The 16,112-nt window shown below is 42.1% G+C and overlaps 1 protein-coding gene across 1 annotated transcript in view; it reads left to right on the top strand.

The window, feature by feature from the left end:
- Nucleotides 10,391-16,112, top strand: part of AGTPBP1 (ATP/GTP binding protein 1) — a 190,558-nt gene continuing 184,836 nt past the window's right edge. Inside the window, exon 1 of the mRNA XM_018052439.1 lies at nt 10,391-10,570. The gene's annotated coding sequence lies outside the window, so the exon portion shown is untranslated. The remainder of the gene's footprint in view (nt 10,571-16,112) is intronic.

The following is a 16,112-nucleotide window of genomic DNA, read 5'->3' as shown; positions in this document are numbered from 1 at the left end:
ACTTTTCCTTTGATTATAAAACTGTACCTCACTAAGTTTTCAGCTTGTGGCATCCTCTCATCCACCCACTTGTAAGCCTCACAAGTGTCCTATTCTAATAAATCACTTCTCTATCACTTTGCTTCTCACTGAATTCTTTCTGTGCTGACACATGAAAAACCATAGCTCCTCAGAGGCCCCAGAAATGCCATCTAGCGGACTCAACTCTGAAGGCCAACTCTTGTTAAAACTACCTGCAAATTCTCTACCTTTGCTATAAATATCTGAGAGTCCCCAAAGAAAATCCTCATCTAGTCTTTTTCATGGCCTGTCATCCATATGTCCTGAGGATTTTGGAGACTCTCCCTTTGGGAAATGCAAACCCACTCTTACAGATTCACAGAATGTTCTCTCTGAAAGGGATCTTAATGTTTTCTAGTGTTTTCTGTAGAAGTTAGTATATATACTGCATACCAAAATGGATTAGAAGGTTTGCATCTAGAAGCAGCAAACTCCAGGGCTCCAGCTGCCCTAAAGGCAAAGGGGTTCAATCTTTCTGCATGCTAGTGTGGCTAAATAGGGCAACCCAGTGACTGTCAGCTTGACCATAAGCTGTTTCAGTCAAGTTTATGTCACTGGCACAGTTGTTTGAGAACTACCTTAGAGCTTGTTTAGCCTAGCCCTATAGTTTGTTTGTTTTCAAGACTCAGTTTTAGAAAAGTGGGAACCAAGGCCCCAAGAGGTATCATGGCTTACCCAAGGGCACACACTGAATTGGTGTTTCTCTTCATAGCTCCATTTAGAGATGGCTCCTCTCCTGCACTTAAGGTCCTTTCACAATGCTCTCAGTTAATTCAGGGAGAAGAGAGTTTATGGTAGGAAGTTAAGGAGAGACGGGAATAGGGAGCAGTAGTATAATTCATGGACAGTTAAATGCTGAAATACTGGATGTGAGAGTGTTTCTTTGAGTTTAAGGGAGCACATCCTGGATGGGTTTAGGTGCTGAAGCAAGCGAATTATGATGATCCTCCTAAAATAACCTTGCTTTAGAGCTAAAGATATCCAGCCAGGCTCAAGGTTGCACAAGCCTTTTCCCCACAGCTCTTTGCTAATTGAATTAAACCCTGCTTGGCAATAAGTGAGTCTCCTGAAGACTGACCGGAAGGTTCGATTTTGCACATATAATGACTTGGCTTTCCAGCTGCTTCAGGCTGCCTGCCTCAGCTCAAATTCCTCCTTTAGCTACTGTCTCTTTTCATTTTCCTATAATTATTAATGATACCTGATCCCATTACACGCTGGTGGCCTTCCAGGCACACTCTGTTGACTAACACTCATGATTACTGCTAATTCATAGAGTGCAGGGCTCTGTACTGGGCTGATACATCTCAGAGTTCTCATCTAATTTTCAATTTCAACTACAGTGCCAAAGGACCTGAAGTTACTTCAACCAGAAAAGAGAGCGCTGCATTTTGTTTTCCAGAATCATATATGTGCTAGAATCAAAGCCGGCAAGCGAATAAAAGTCACAGAATTACATTTTGTTTTTGAGCAATTCACCTCCTGTTACTGTGGACTTGCATTTAGTTTCAGAGCTCACTGTGCTTTAGCTCTGCCCAGAGTTCACACTTGGCATTCTCCCAAGTTCTGAACCTTTCTCCCATTCCTTCCTGGTAATCTGTCTTTTTTGGCCTATTTTCATTAAATTCATAAATAGCTAAACGTGATATTTCTAAATGCTTAGAAATGTATCTCTAAATGTATCTCCCCCATAAGTTCACTATTTCATAATTCTAAGTTCCTTTGGAGAATTAGAATTTACCTCAGAGACTCCCAGGTTGAGAATTTCAGGTAACTTGATGAACCTGCAGCTGGAAATATTTGGGGTAGGCATTTATTTTAAGTTTTCTTTATTTCACATCAGCCAGTCAGGCTAGTATGAATAAGAAATATTGCCCGCCATATCAGTAAATAAAGGATTTTACAGCCATCAAGTCATCACATTACAGCTGCCCAGATGGTCAGCCCTGAGGGAACTCAGAATGGAAACAAATGGGCTGCCCATTGCCAAGCCCTCAGCCTCTGCAGCCACTCCCAACTGTGCACTCCAAGGGGACTCAGCATGGAGAAAAGTAGAATACTGGCTCCAGATAGTTGGTTGTCATTGTTCAGTCATCAAGTTGTGTCTGACTCTTTGTAACCCCATGGACCACAGCACCCCAGGCTTCCCTGTCCTTCACTATCTCCCAGAATTTGCTCAAACTCATGTCCATTGAGTCGGTGATGCCATCCAACCATCTCATTCTCTGTCACCCTCTTCTTCTCGTGCCCTCAGTCTTTCCCAGTATCAGGGTCTTTTCTAAAGTGTCGATTCTTCGCATCAAGTGGCCAAAATATTGGAGCTTCAGCTTTAGCATCAGTCCTTCCAATGAATATTCAGGGTTGATTTCCCTTAGGAATGACTGGTTTCACCTCCTTGCTGTCCAAGGGACTCTTATGAGTTGTCTCCTGTACCACAGTTCAAAAGCATCAATTCTCCGGCGCTCAACCTTTTTTATGGTCCAACTGTCACATCCATAAATAACTACTAGAAAAACCATAGCTTTGACTAGACAGATTTTATATATATATACACACACACACATAGACCTTTGACTATATGCACTAGATAGTTGGGGTGCACATGAAAGGAATGATTTCAGTAAGTCCAGACTCTTGCATCTTCCCATACATAGAAAAGCACTAAATTCCTTAACTTGAGATGTTTAGTTTTCTTTACTTAATAGTAATCTTTCGATGTTCCCACTATCTGATTTTTGTTGCAAAAACTCCTACATATCCTGGCTTACCACCCTCCCCACTGCTAGCCCTTTTGGAGCAGTCACTCAGAGTGATCTGAGAATCCTTGGACTTCAGTCCACAGAATGTTTGCTGAATAAAACATAACTCTCAACTTTTAGGTTCTGCATTTTTTTTCAGTTGACACTAGGTAACACTTCCTAGGAAGTGAATAGAAATATTTCACAGTGTTTATAGTTTTGCACAAGATGGTAAACTTACATGATTTTGCAAAAAATTAAACCAGGAGCTATCTTATCCTGGACAGCAGAACTGGTCATGCAGGTCCACAGTGTGAAATCAGCATGTAAGGATAATAAACATAAAAAGGGACTAACTCAGTTATTTGTTCTGGTTCAACAAGTTATTTGTTTTTGTGGCTGTATGAATACAACATTGATTTAAAATTGTCCATCTCATTTCCAGGAAGAAACAGCAGGATGATTCATAGGGAAGGAAAGGCTATACAGTATTAAGTCATCATCAGACCAAAGAGATTTGTCAGTATTTGTCAGACATTTTGTCAGAATCACTGCTGTCAATAAATAGTGAAACTTTTAGAATTTGGTTGTCCTCTGAATAAAAGTAGAAAAAATGAACACATGACAAATAGATTAACCTTTTGCAGAAACCATCCAGAGATGGTTTGTAAATGTGTGACTATCAGAGATTCAAGAAACCTCTAAATTTTATAAAGCTGATCAGCATATATCATCTAGACAGGAACATTACCAAAGAAAGCTCTGGTCTCCTGAACTGCATTGTAACCCAAACGAGTGAACAAACAGGGAAGAAACAGCAGGTTGTGTTTTGCATGGAGCCCATGTGTAGCAGTGTTCTGCTGAAATTGGCAGTATAGCTTTTACAGAACCAATTGTTAAGTATTCAAGTAAATTCCATTGGCCTTAAAATCAGCCACGGTGAAAGCGGTTATACCACAGAAATTGGCAGTTGCTATAGAACATGGATTTTTGTTTGCTAGTTTTGTTTAGTGTTCATAGAGTTGGTTTACCTGTCTGCCACTGTCTAGCTCTCATGAAGGCAAAGAGGGCCTGTCAGGAAAACATATATTTGCATCTCTCAGTGAGGCATGCATTGTGTGGAACTGGGACAGCTCACCAGACATTTCCCAGAACTCAGATGGAATATTGCTCCAAGTCTCTTTGCTTCACGTCCATGCTCACTAAGCAACCTTCTGCTTATTTATTTGGTCCTAGTAGATAGATTGGTGTCAGAAGGAGTTCCTTCAAGTCTTGGGGATTCTAAGGAACCATCCTGGAGGACATCTGGGGAAAGGAGGTGAAGATCATGCCAGGCTGAGCAGGTCTTTCAACTTCAACCAGAGCAGTTTCACTTTCTCTGTTTTACATACTGGTCATACATACACAATCCAAAACAAAACAGTTGCTTGGAGAAAGCATACCACCTTTAAAAAAAAAACCAAGGCTTCGAAAATAGTAGGCCAGAGTACTCTGTTCGCCAGAAAAGCACATCCCTTATTAAAGCTAATTTATTTTTCTGGATATAATCCAGCTACTTATGAGTTTGCATGTGTGATGTTGATTCAGTCATGTCTGACTCTGTGAGACGCCATGGACTGTAGCCTGCTAGGCTCCTCTGTCCATAGGGATTCTCCAGGTAAGAATACTGGAGTGTGTTGCTGTGCCCTCCTCATGGGGATCCTCCTGACCCAGGGATCAAACCCACATATCTCATGTCTCCTGCACTGGCAGGTGGGTTGTGGGTTCTTTACTACTAGTGCCACCTGGGAAGCCCACTTGTGAGATTAGTTAATCTTAATTAGCTTCCTTTTAACTGATAAGGTTGTGATGCACCAACTGAAAATTCAAATGTCTTGACTGCTCATGTTGAAGACCAGACTCGTTGTGAAGAAATGCCCTTCCGAGATTTTGATCAGGGTCAGGCTGCTGTTCTCTCCAACAGCCCTCTCTTGCATGGGGCAACTTTCTCTGTGCTACAAGGAAACCAGAAAATATAGTCAGTCAGGTGAGCTGAACTTAAGTCTTTGGAAGTTTCTGTCTTTGGCTCCTCTTCTAATTACAAAAGTGACCTTATGTCCTTTAAGTTATTTTAGGAAAAGCAAAAAGAAGAAAATTTTTTTAGGAAAGCAAAAAGAAGAAAATGAAAATGAATATATCTACCATCTAAAGACAGTCACTATTACTTCTGGTATATATTCTAATAATTTATACAAACACACATGTTCACCCACATACACATGACTTTTTTGAGAGGAGTTTTTAAACTTTGAGCTTGCATTGTAATGACATTTGACTGGTTCTCATCACAGTTTCTATATATGTTAATCTATGGATACAGGTTGATCACTACATGAAAGCCTTTTCTCTATATAAAATTCTAAATAAAAGGTAATGTAAAAGGTTCAAATTAAAAAAAATCAAGTAGTTATTTTAGTAGATACTACATACAGTATAATCTAAAAGCATAATATCAGTTCAGTTCAGTGCAATCGCTCAGTGGTGTCCAGCTCTTTGTGATCCCATGAACCGCAGTGTGCCAGGCCTCCCTGTCCATCACCAACTCCTGGAGTCCACCCAAATCCATGCCCATTGTGTTGGTGATGCCATCCAACCATCTCATCCTCTGTCATCTCCTTTTCCTCCTGCCCTCAATCTTTCCCAGCATCAGGGTCTTTTCAAATGATTCAGTTCTTCGCATCAGGTGGCCAAAGCATTGGAGATTCAGCTTCAACATCAGTCCTTCCAATGAACACTCAGGACTGATTTCCTTTAGGATGGACGGGTTGGATCTCCTTGCAGTCCAAGGGACTCTCAAGAGTCTTCTCCAACACCACAGTTCAAAAGCATCAGGTGTTTGGTGCTCAGCTTTCTTCATAGTCCAACTCTCACATCCATACATGACTACTGGGAAAAACATAGCCTTGACTAGTCAGACCTTCGTTGGCTAAGTAACGACTCTGCTTTTTAATATGCTGTCTAGGTTGGTCATAACTTTTCTTTCAAGGAACAATCATCTTTTAATTTCATGGCTGAAAGTCACTATCTGCAGTGATTTTGGAGCCCCCCCAAAATAGTCTGTCATTGTTTCCACTGTTTCCCCATCTATTTGCCATGAAGTGATGGGACTAGATGCCATGATCTTAGTTTTCTGAATGTTGAGCTTTAGGCCAACTTTTTCACTCTCTTATTTTAGTTTTATCAAGAGGCTTTTTAGTTCTTCACTTTCTGTCATAAGGGTGGTGTCATCTGCATACCTGAGGTTACTGATATTTCTCTCAGCAATCTTGATTCCAGCTTGTGCTTCATCCAGCCCAGCATTTCTCATGATGTACTCTGTATGTAAGTTAAATAAGCAAGGTGACAATATACAGCCTTGACGTACTCCTTTCCCTATTTGGAACCAGTCTGTTATTCTATGCCCAGTTCTAACTGTTGCTTCCTGACCTGCATACATAGGTGGTCTGGTATTCCCATCTCTTTCAGAATTTTCCACAGTTTGTTGTGACACACACAGTCAAAAGCTTTGGCATAGTCAATAAAGTGAAGCAGATGTTTTTCTGGAACTCTCTTGCTTGTTCCATGATCCAGTAGATGCTGGCAATTTGATCTCTTGTTTCTCTGCCTTTTCTAAATCCAGCTTGAACATCTGGAAGTTCATGGTTCACATATTGCTGAAGCCTGGCTTGGAGAATTTTGAGTATTACTTTACTAGTGTGTGAGATGAGTGCAATTGTGCAGTAGTTTGAGCATTCTTTGGCATTGTTTTTGTTTGGGATTGGAATGAAAACTGACATTTTCCAGTCCTGTGGCCACTGCTGAGTTTTCCAAGTTTGCTGGCATATTGAGTGCAGCACTTTCACAGCATCATCTTTAAGGATTTGAAATAGCTCAAGTGAAATTCCATCACCTTCACTAGCTTTGTCTGTAGTGATGCTTCCTATGGCTCACTTGACTTTGCATTTCAAGATGTCTGGCTCTAGGTGAGTGATCATACTATCATGATTATCTGGGTTGTGAAGATCTTTTTTTGTATAGTTTTTTCATGTATTCTTGCCACCTCTTCTTATCTTCTGCTTCTGTTAGGTCCATATCATTTTTGTCCTTTATTGTTCCCATCTTTGCATTAAATGTTCTCTTGCTATCTCTAATTTTCTTGAAGAGATACTTAATTTTTCCCATTCTATTTTTTCCCTCTATTTCTTTGCATTGATCCCTGAAGAAGGCTTTCTTATATCCTTGCTATTCTTTGGAACTCTGCATTCAAATGGGTATATCTTTCCTTTTCTTCTTTGCTTTTCGCCTCTCTTCTTTTCACAGCTCTTTGTAAGGCCTCCTCAGACAACCATTTTGACTTTTTCCATTTCTTTTTCTTGGAGATGGTCTTGATCCCTGCCTCTTGTACAATGTCACAAACCTCCGTCCACAGTTCTTCAGGCACTCTGTCTATTTGATCTAATTCCTTGAATCTATTTCTCACTTCCACTGTATAATTGTAAGGGATTTGATTTAGGTCATACCTGAATGGTCTGGTGGTTTTCTCTGTTTTCTTCAATTTAAGTCTGAATTTGGCAATAAGGAGTTCATGGTCTGAGTCACAGTCAGCTCTTGGTCTTTTTTTTTTGCTGACTGTATAGAGCTTCTCCATCTTTGGCTGCAAAGAATATAATCAATCTGATTTGGGTTTTGACCATCTGGTGATATCCATGTGTAGGGAAACCTTTTAATTTGATACAGAATACCTTTTGTTTTTTTTTGTTGAGCGTTATCATTTGTTTAACTTGACGGAATATTTCAGGAGGATTGCATCTGGCACATAGGAGGTGCTCAATAAATTGATGACTGTTGAATGATATTGTATAGTTATTGCAATCCTAAAAAGAAACAGTCCCCAACCTTTTTGGTACCAGGGATTGTTCTCATGGAAGACAATTTTCCCTCATATGGGGTGAGAGGGAGTGGGAAGGGAAGAGGTTCAGGTGGTAATGCCAGAGATGGGGAGCAGTAGATGGAGTTCCACTCACTTGCCTGACACTCACTTCCTGCTGTGTGGCCCGGTTCCTAACAGGCCTCAGACTGGTACCTGTTTGAGACCTGTGTGTTGGGGACCCCTGCGATTGAGGTTGTATCTCCAGAAGACTGGATATGTGTCAGAAACTTCATAACTGAGCTTGCGCATCTAACATTCATGGTTTCAGATGGAAATGACTACACTTTTGAGAGAAGTACCATTATTCTAAACCTTATGGCTATACAGTTTCATTATAAAGTTTATTGCACTTTGTATGTTTCTCTAATAAAGATAGGGAGGTAAGGAAATTAACAAAAGGGGAGATTGAGATAGTTGGGCTCCATGCTCACCTTTCTCTCCCAGTCTAGTCCAAAGTTAAAATAATCAAACATTTATTGAATAACTACAACACATAGGCTGGACTTCCCTGGTGGCTCTGTGGTAAAGAATCCACCTGCCAATGCAGAAGACACGAGTTGGATCCCTGAGTTGGGAAAATCCTCTGGAGAAGGAAATGGTAATCGACTCCAGTGTTCTTGCCTGGTGGTATAACATCCATGGGGTCTCAAAGAGTTGCACATGACTTAGCAACTAAACAACAACAACAAGGCATGAGCTAGACTGATTTGAATAGTATCATTAAATGAATATGATTTATGGTCGTTCTCTGGTCTACATCACAATTACAAACATCGTTTTTTTAATATCATAATAGGGTGTGTTGAGAAAGCTGAGGCACCAACAGCGACTGGTTCTGTTTTTTACTTACTTGTGTAGGTTAATATACTGGATCTGTCTCCTGGCCATTAAACCATATGAATGACATTTTTTTTAAAGTTGAATGCTAATTCCACAAAACACACTTTCACATTTATATCTATACCTTTTTGGGTATGTACATGCTAAGTGGGCATGCTAAGTCACTGTAGGCATGTCTGACTCTTTGTGACCCCATGGACTGTAGCCTACCAGGCTTCTCTGTCCATGAGATGCTTCAGGTGAGAATACTGGAGTGGGTTGCCAAGCCCTCCTGCAGGGGATCGTCCCCATTCATTGATCAAACCCATGTCTCTTATGTCTCCTGCATTGGCAGGTGCGTTCTTTACCACTAGTGCCAACGGAGAAGCCCATACCATTTTACATTGCAGGTTAATTCATTGAAGAAGATGTTCTTTGAAGAAAGTTTTGTGTATATCACATATATTTAATTTTTGTGAAATGTTAAATATTTAGGTAATTAGGTGTTTTCAGATAATGCTTTTCAGGCTGGGTGGTTTGGTGTGGTAATTGTTTTAAAATTATTTAAAGTACTGTAACCTACCTTTGGTGCTCACAGTCAAGGAAACTACAGGATTTAGTTAAAATGTTAGTCTCCTGTTTATCTGACTAGGACACTTGCCAAGGGCAAATTGCAGGATGTACCTTGGGTTACCTTTTGAATGGCCTTCACACCTGCTTACTTTCTTTTAAACAGGATGATAAGAAAACAAAACAAAACCTTAGAGCTCTCAATTTATTTCCCTACTGGTTGTAACAACTTTACATTCCTTACCAGCTACTATAAACAGCAGCAAAGATGATCCATGCTCTTGAAAGAAAGTAAATGTCAGTCTTTATTAGGAATATATTATAGCATATTTACATACAGTCAAAACAGAAGAGAGTGTATCAGTATTTTAATCTGTCTGACACATTACTTTGGTTCAGATAAAACATTCCATCTCTGCCTTCAGCGGCTAATTTAGCATTACCATTTTTGAGACTTATGTACGCAGGTTTACAAAAAAGGCAAAAAATAAATCAGCACGCTATTTTGCTCGTTGCAGAGCTAGATACCTGATTTATGGAGGCACTGCCACAAGGTGAAATTTCATTGTTTCTGGGAGCTCAGATGTGATAGCTGTTTGCCTTTGTCGCCTTATCTTGAGCTCTCTTTGAGGTCAGGAAAAGGCTAAATTTTACCGCGGTCCTCAGGGTCCAATGCGACCTCACATAAGTCCGAGAGTTAAGAACCGCTGGTCCGGCGCCGCAGAAGCCTCCTAAGAGGGTGGGGGTGCGCTCCAGCTTAGTTTTGGGAAAAAGCGGAGGCTCTAATTGGGAGCGTAAAGGAAGGTGACTTTCGGGATGTGGGCAGCCGCCCGGAGACCCCTTTGGTTGGGTAGAGCAGCAGCTGCAGGGTACAACAGCCGGCGTCCTGAACAGCACCAGCTCCAAAATCCCGCCCGGGTCTCCCCCGCCCCCAAACAACGGCGCGCGCTCCCAGCCCTCCCCCTGCGCGCGCTCCCCGCCCTCCCCCTGCGCGCGCTCCCTTAGTCGTCCCCCTGCGCGCGCTCCCTCCGTTCTCACGCGCGCTCCCTAACGCGCCCCCGCCGCTGCTCCCGTCCGCGCTCACCCCGCCCTCTCCGCGGAGCGCGCTCACCCGGCCCGCGCGCACGCGCACCCCGCCCTCCCTCCCGCCCGGCGCGCGCGAGCCGGCGGGCTGAGGAGTGCGGTGGGCGGGGCGCCGCGCTGACGTTGCCTGGGATGCGGGCAGGTTCCGCCGCCGCCGCCGCCGCCGCCGCCGCCACTGCCGCCACTGCCACCTCCTCCTCCTCCTCGCCTGCCACCGGGGTTTGTATGAAAACACCCGGCGGCGGGCGTCTAGGTATCCGCGGTGTGTCGGGAGAGCAGCCGCTCGCGCTGCCGACGCCGAGCCGGGTGCTACGGCTCTGCCTAGTTCCTGCCAGCGCCCCATCCTGAGCCGGTGAGCTCCCCGCCGCCGCCGCCGTCCGCGCGTCCTGGCCGGCAGCCCCTCGGCCGCGGCTAATCCGCCAGCCAGCCACCACTTCGCTCTCCCCGGCCGCGGTGTCTTGGGGGCGGGAGAAGCTAGGAAGGAGCGACCCCCGGCCCTCCTCGGTCTGCGCCCTACTACCTCTGGGCCCCTTACCTGACAGATTGTGTAACCCGTGTCTTTCTGGGGTGGACCGGGTCTTGAAGGGAATCCCTGATGGGTGGGGGCTTTGGCCGATTTCTGGAAAACGCCCCACCCCGCCCCCACCCATGGTCACTCGGTCGTCCCCTCTCCAGCCCTCGCAGAGGGTAGCCGGTGAGGTCTCCGAGCAGAGGCGGCCCCCTGCCCTGCTCTTCCTTTCTCTCGGCGGTGACCGCGGTGCAGCGCAGAGCTGAGCGGTGCGGAGGGGCGGTGGGCAGGGCCGGGCGCGCGCCTTGCCTCCACACCTACCCAGCTCTCAGCCCCTAAGTGCACCCGGCTTCAAGGTGGGTAGTGGTGTGACGACGGCGATGGCCGAGCTTGCTTCCTTTCTGTGGTTGACTTGACCCGAAGTGTGTTCTCTGCTTACAACTTGTCGCCTTGTGGGTTTGATTTGGACGTGAAGGAGATCGCCCTAGATGACAGTGCAGAGTTTCCCTCCAGCCTTCCTTCCCGAGTTGCGGGTTTTTCAAGCGAGTGTGCAGGGGCACCTGCAACCCCACGCAAAGGCTTGCTGGGCTCCACGGTGGTTACCCTCCTGCGCCTTTAAGTCTCTTAATGTACCAGTGCAGGTTTGAGTCGGTCGGTTTCCTTTCCTGGGTATTTATCCATCTTTGAATAGAGTTTTACACATCGTTGTGAATGTTGATAACATAAAGCTTGTTTCTCTTTTTTAAGATAGCTTCCTCAAGTGCCGGCAGGTCTAGCACTGCTGATGACTTAATATGTTTTAAGACTCAGTAGAAATTTTCTGTGGCAATGTTCATTCTGCGTGGGTTTGTTTTTCTTCTTACTTTCAGGTATTCAAAATTGTAACAGTGTTTATGATGTACATTTGTAGCAGTGTCTGTGATGTAGTTTGTACAGTTTGTGGGTAGAAAGGACTTTTAACAGTCTGCTGGATCACTCATTTTCACTTACCATTTCTGTCTTTCTTGGAATCTTTATGTAAATCGAGTTATCTCTTTCTTTGTTATCCTCTGAATTTGTTTTATAAAATGTCTTTTTTTTTTTTTTTGATCCCTGAGAAAACCAGAAAGTTATTTCTGTAATTATATTGTGGAATGTTTTCAGTTCAGTAGGCCAAAAAAATAGTAGTTTATTTAAGGCACTTTGTATGGTACATATTTTAAAACGTGTGCCAAATGTTAAAACTAAACAAAAACTCTGAAATATCTCTAAGTATTTTCTTCTGTAATTACTGTGAGATAGTTAGCGCTTATTCACTCCTTATTCCTTATCCTTAAGGCTGATTTGTAACTTGACTTATTCTGCTTCCCTTTCCACTTTGTTTGATTTAATTTCTACAGTGAAGTTCTAGGTTCATTTTTAATGACCTTAAAACTCTGCCTTGAGTTGCTTCAACACGTATTTGAAACTGCATTCTCACTCTGAACACTGACGTGAAAGACATAAACATAGAGCTAGCCTTGTAATTAGCCACATTCATTGCAAAACATTTAGATGTATAGTGTAATTTGAAATTTTGTAAAAGCAGTTTTTATAAAGCTCTATCAATTGATTTGAATTGAGGCATTATTCTCTTTGGAATGGTCTAGTTGATTCTTATATAATAATGGTTTTATCTTCAATTGCAGAAGGCAAAGAGGTCCAAGACTTGTGAAATTATCTAACTTATATTCTATATTTTGGACTAAAGAAAAATGTCCTCTACAGTTTTACCTTCCAAAATCTACTTCTCTTGCCTGAGGTCCTCTGGTACTTGGAAGTTGAACAGCACCCGCAGAGTAATAGATGAACCTGTCAGAGGGCTCTCTGCAAATTGGAAGCTTCTCTTTGGCAGTATGAACAGTGGACGTTGACTTTAAACTTTCTGTATTATTGTTGGTTACTTGCCTGTGCGTACTGTAGTGTAGCGGCTAAGGGGCTGGGCCTCAGAGTCAGACAGGCTGGGTTTAAATCCTGCCTTTGCTTTGGGCAAGTTATTTATCTTCTTTGTGCTTCAGTTTTCTCAACTCCAAAAATGGGGATAATTATGGTGTATACTCTTAAGATGATCTTGAATGTTAAGTGCTTAGCCCACAGTGCCTAGCACATAGAAAATGCTCAGTAAATATTATTATTGCTTCTGTGTTTCCTCAGCACAGGGGATCTCATAGCCGAAAAGGGGCTTTGGGCTGATTGAGTCCTGTTACTCCAGGTTAATCCCACTAAGACCCATTTGCTCTTTTGGGGCTGAGAGCTTAGTGTTACTGTCCTGTCTTGGAAGCATATAATTTAGTTTAAAATAGAACAGCTAGACCCTGAGCTGGGCGTCCTGAGATGCTGCTGGAGAGTGGCTGAAGTATCCGTTTGTCCCTTCTGACAGGATCTTGGATTGTCTCCCTCACGGTGGCGGCGGCTGCTATTTTAATCATCTGTTTTTGAGTTTGTGACTGCGCGTTTCTTTGGCTGTCATATGCAGCTATCAAAAATGTTATTTATCAAATGGATATATTTGTGTGTATCTGATCAAGATATTGCATTATGTTTCCAGGATATACAAAATCACTTTGATTTAAGCATTCTTTTCTTTTTTTAAATTCTTATTGATGTTACATAGAAGGAGTCAAATAATTTTGATTTGCCATTGTGTCCCTTTTCAGTTTTCATGTAATGTCTTTTAGGAAAACGAAAAAAAAAATAAAAGAAAAAGTACTTCTGGTTCCTTTTGTTTTGCAGGGATCTGATACTGTTCTTTAAATCAGGTGTTTTCAAATGTTTTGTCTCAGGACTCTTTTATAGTCTTAAAAGAAGTATTGAGCACACAGAGAGCTTTTGTGTCTTATATTTGTCTGTATTATATTATAAATTAAAGCAGAGATATAACTTTTTATTAATTCACTTAGAATGAGTGTATAAACCCATTACATGTTAATATAAACTTTTTTTTCTTTTAGTAAAAGATGACTTTTTTAAGAACGAAGGAGTGAGAACACTGGCAATTTAGATTTTTGTAAATCTCTAATGTCTGGTTTAATAGAAATAGCAGGATTCTCGTATTTGCTTTTACATTCAGTCTATTGCAGTATGTTGTTTGGGTTGAAGTATGTATACAGAGAGAAATCCAGCCTCACACAGTTAATGGTTGAAAAAGGGAGGGATACTTTGATAGCCTCCAAGGAATTATGGATATATTTTGTTGGGGGGTGTGTGTGTGTGTGTGTGTGTGTACATGTGTGTGCACGCTCAGTCACCCAGTTGTGTCCAGCTCTTTGCATCCCCCAAGATTGTAGCCCTCCAGGCTGCTCAGTCCATGGGATTGCCTAGGCAAGAGTGGGTTGCCATTTTTTCTTGTAGGGGATCTTCCTGACCCAGGGATTGAACTGGCAGAACCAGTGACTCCTGTGTCTCCTGAGTTGTCTGGTGGAATTTTTACCACTGAGCCACGTGGAAAGCCGTATATTTGGTTGTTAACTACATCAAGACTCAGCATATAACAGTTTTTAGCAAATTATGTAGGAGTTTGAAATGAACCTTCTTGAAATTTGCCACATTTGCATGATTGATTATTTTGAGCAGATGAGACCCTGTGGGTTCAAGAGAAACTACTGCCCCTTTTTAACCACCTAGAAGAACTTAAATTGGGGGTTTTTCTCAGAAAAAAAGTTATTACCAGAGATAAATTTCATCCTAGTGGCCCCATTGTGAAATATCTGCTCTGCTGCTTATTGTCCTGTGAATGATCCTCCTGTTCTTCTAAGCCCCAGGCCCCTATCCCATCCTGTAGTTCAGAGTGACATTTACACCACATTTTACCTTTCTATCTTTGAATCTCTCATGTATGTAGGGTGTCTGGCCCACCTTATGTATGGAATTCCCATGCATATGAAATTAAATTTGATTTTCTGTTGTTAATCTGTCTTGTGCCAGTTTAATTTTTAGACCAACCAGAAGAACCTGGAAGAGTAAAGGAAAGTTTCCTCCTCCCTGACATTTGCAGTCTAGAATCTGAAATCGTATCAGTAGACTTCTTAATAATGTTATGTTAAAATCCATTGGTTTGAACATAGAGTGCATCATATGCCAATGTCTGACTGTATAACATCATGCCTTGGTCATTTGTCAATATTGGTTCAGTAAGTTACTTTTCATTATAAGCTATTAAAATATCACATTTGTTAATATCACCCATTCTATCAGAAACAAGTTATTGGGAAGCTGTCCCTGTTGTGACATGATGATGGATATGAGGTTTCCAGAAATCTGATTTTTGCTTGAAAGTTCAAATTTTATCATTGGCAAAAATAAGATTCGCAGTTGTTTCCTAAAGTGACAAGAAGACTTCTTTCATTACTGAGCAAACCTCCAAAATACCTAAGACATTCTTTTAAGTAAAGATGGTATAATGAAAAATGCTAGCTTAAGCTCTCAATAACCTCAGATATGCAGATGACACCACCCTTATAGCAGAAAGTGAAGAAGAACTAAAGAGCCTCTTGATGAACATGAAAGAGGAGAGTGAAAAAGTTGGCTTAAAGCTCAAATTTCAGAAAACTAAGATCATGGCATCTGGTCCTATCACTTCATGGCAAATAGATGGGGAAACAGTGGAAACAGTGGCTGACTTTATTTTTCCATGCTCCAAAATCACTGCAGATGGTAACTGCAGCCATGAAATTAAAAGATGCTTACTCCTTGGGAGGAAAGTTATGACCAACCTAGATAGCATATTAAAAAGCAGAGACATTACTTAGCCAACAAAGGTCCGACTAGTCAAAGCTATGATTTTTCTAGTAGTCATGTATGGATGTGAGTTGGACTATAAAGAAAGCTGAGGGCCGAAGAATTGATGCTTTTGAACTGTGGTGTTGGAGAAGACTCTTGAGAGTCCCTTGGACTTCAAGCAGATCCAAGCAGTCCATCCTAAAGGAGATCAGTCTTGGGTGTTCATTGGAAGGACTGATGCTCAGGCTGAAGCTCCAGTACTTTGGCCACCTCATGCAAAGAGTTGACTCATCGGAAAAGACCCTGATGCTGGGAGGGATTGGGGCAGGAGGAGAAGGGGACGACAGAAGATGAGATGGCTGGATGTCATCACTGATTCAATGCACATGAGTTTAGATGAACTCCGGGAGTTGGTGATGGACAGGAGGCCTGGTGTGCTGTGATTCATGGGGTCGCAAAGAGTCAAACACAACTGAACTGAACTGAAAGGTTATTCACAGAAAGTTGTAAGGTTTCTTAGCATTTCAGTCCAGTGCTGATGCAAGGGAACTATATTATTAGTGTTCTGAAATTACATTGTCTGAAAATAAAGATTTGGTACTACATTTCCACATAAATATTCAAATCTAATTTTTTTTTTGTTTTACTT

This window comes from Capra hircus, chromosome 8, assembly GCF_001704415.2.
Source record: "Capra hircus breed San Clemente chromosome 8, ASM170441v1, whole genome shotgun sequence".
In the NCBI taxonomy this organism is placed as follows: Eukaryota; Metazoa; Chordata; class Mammalia; order Artiodactyla; family Bovidae; genus Capra; species Capra hircus.
The sequence above is the reverse complement of the archived record's forward strand: the minus strand, read 5'-3'. Positions and strand labels throughout refer to the sequence as shown.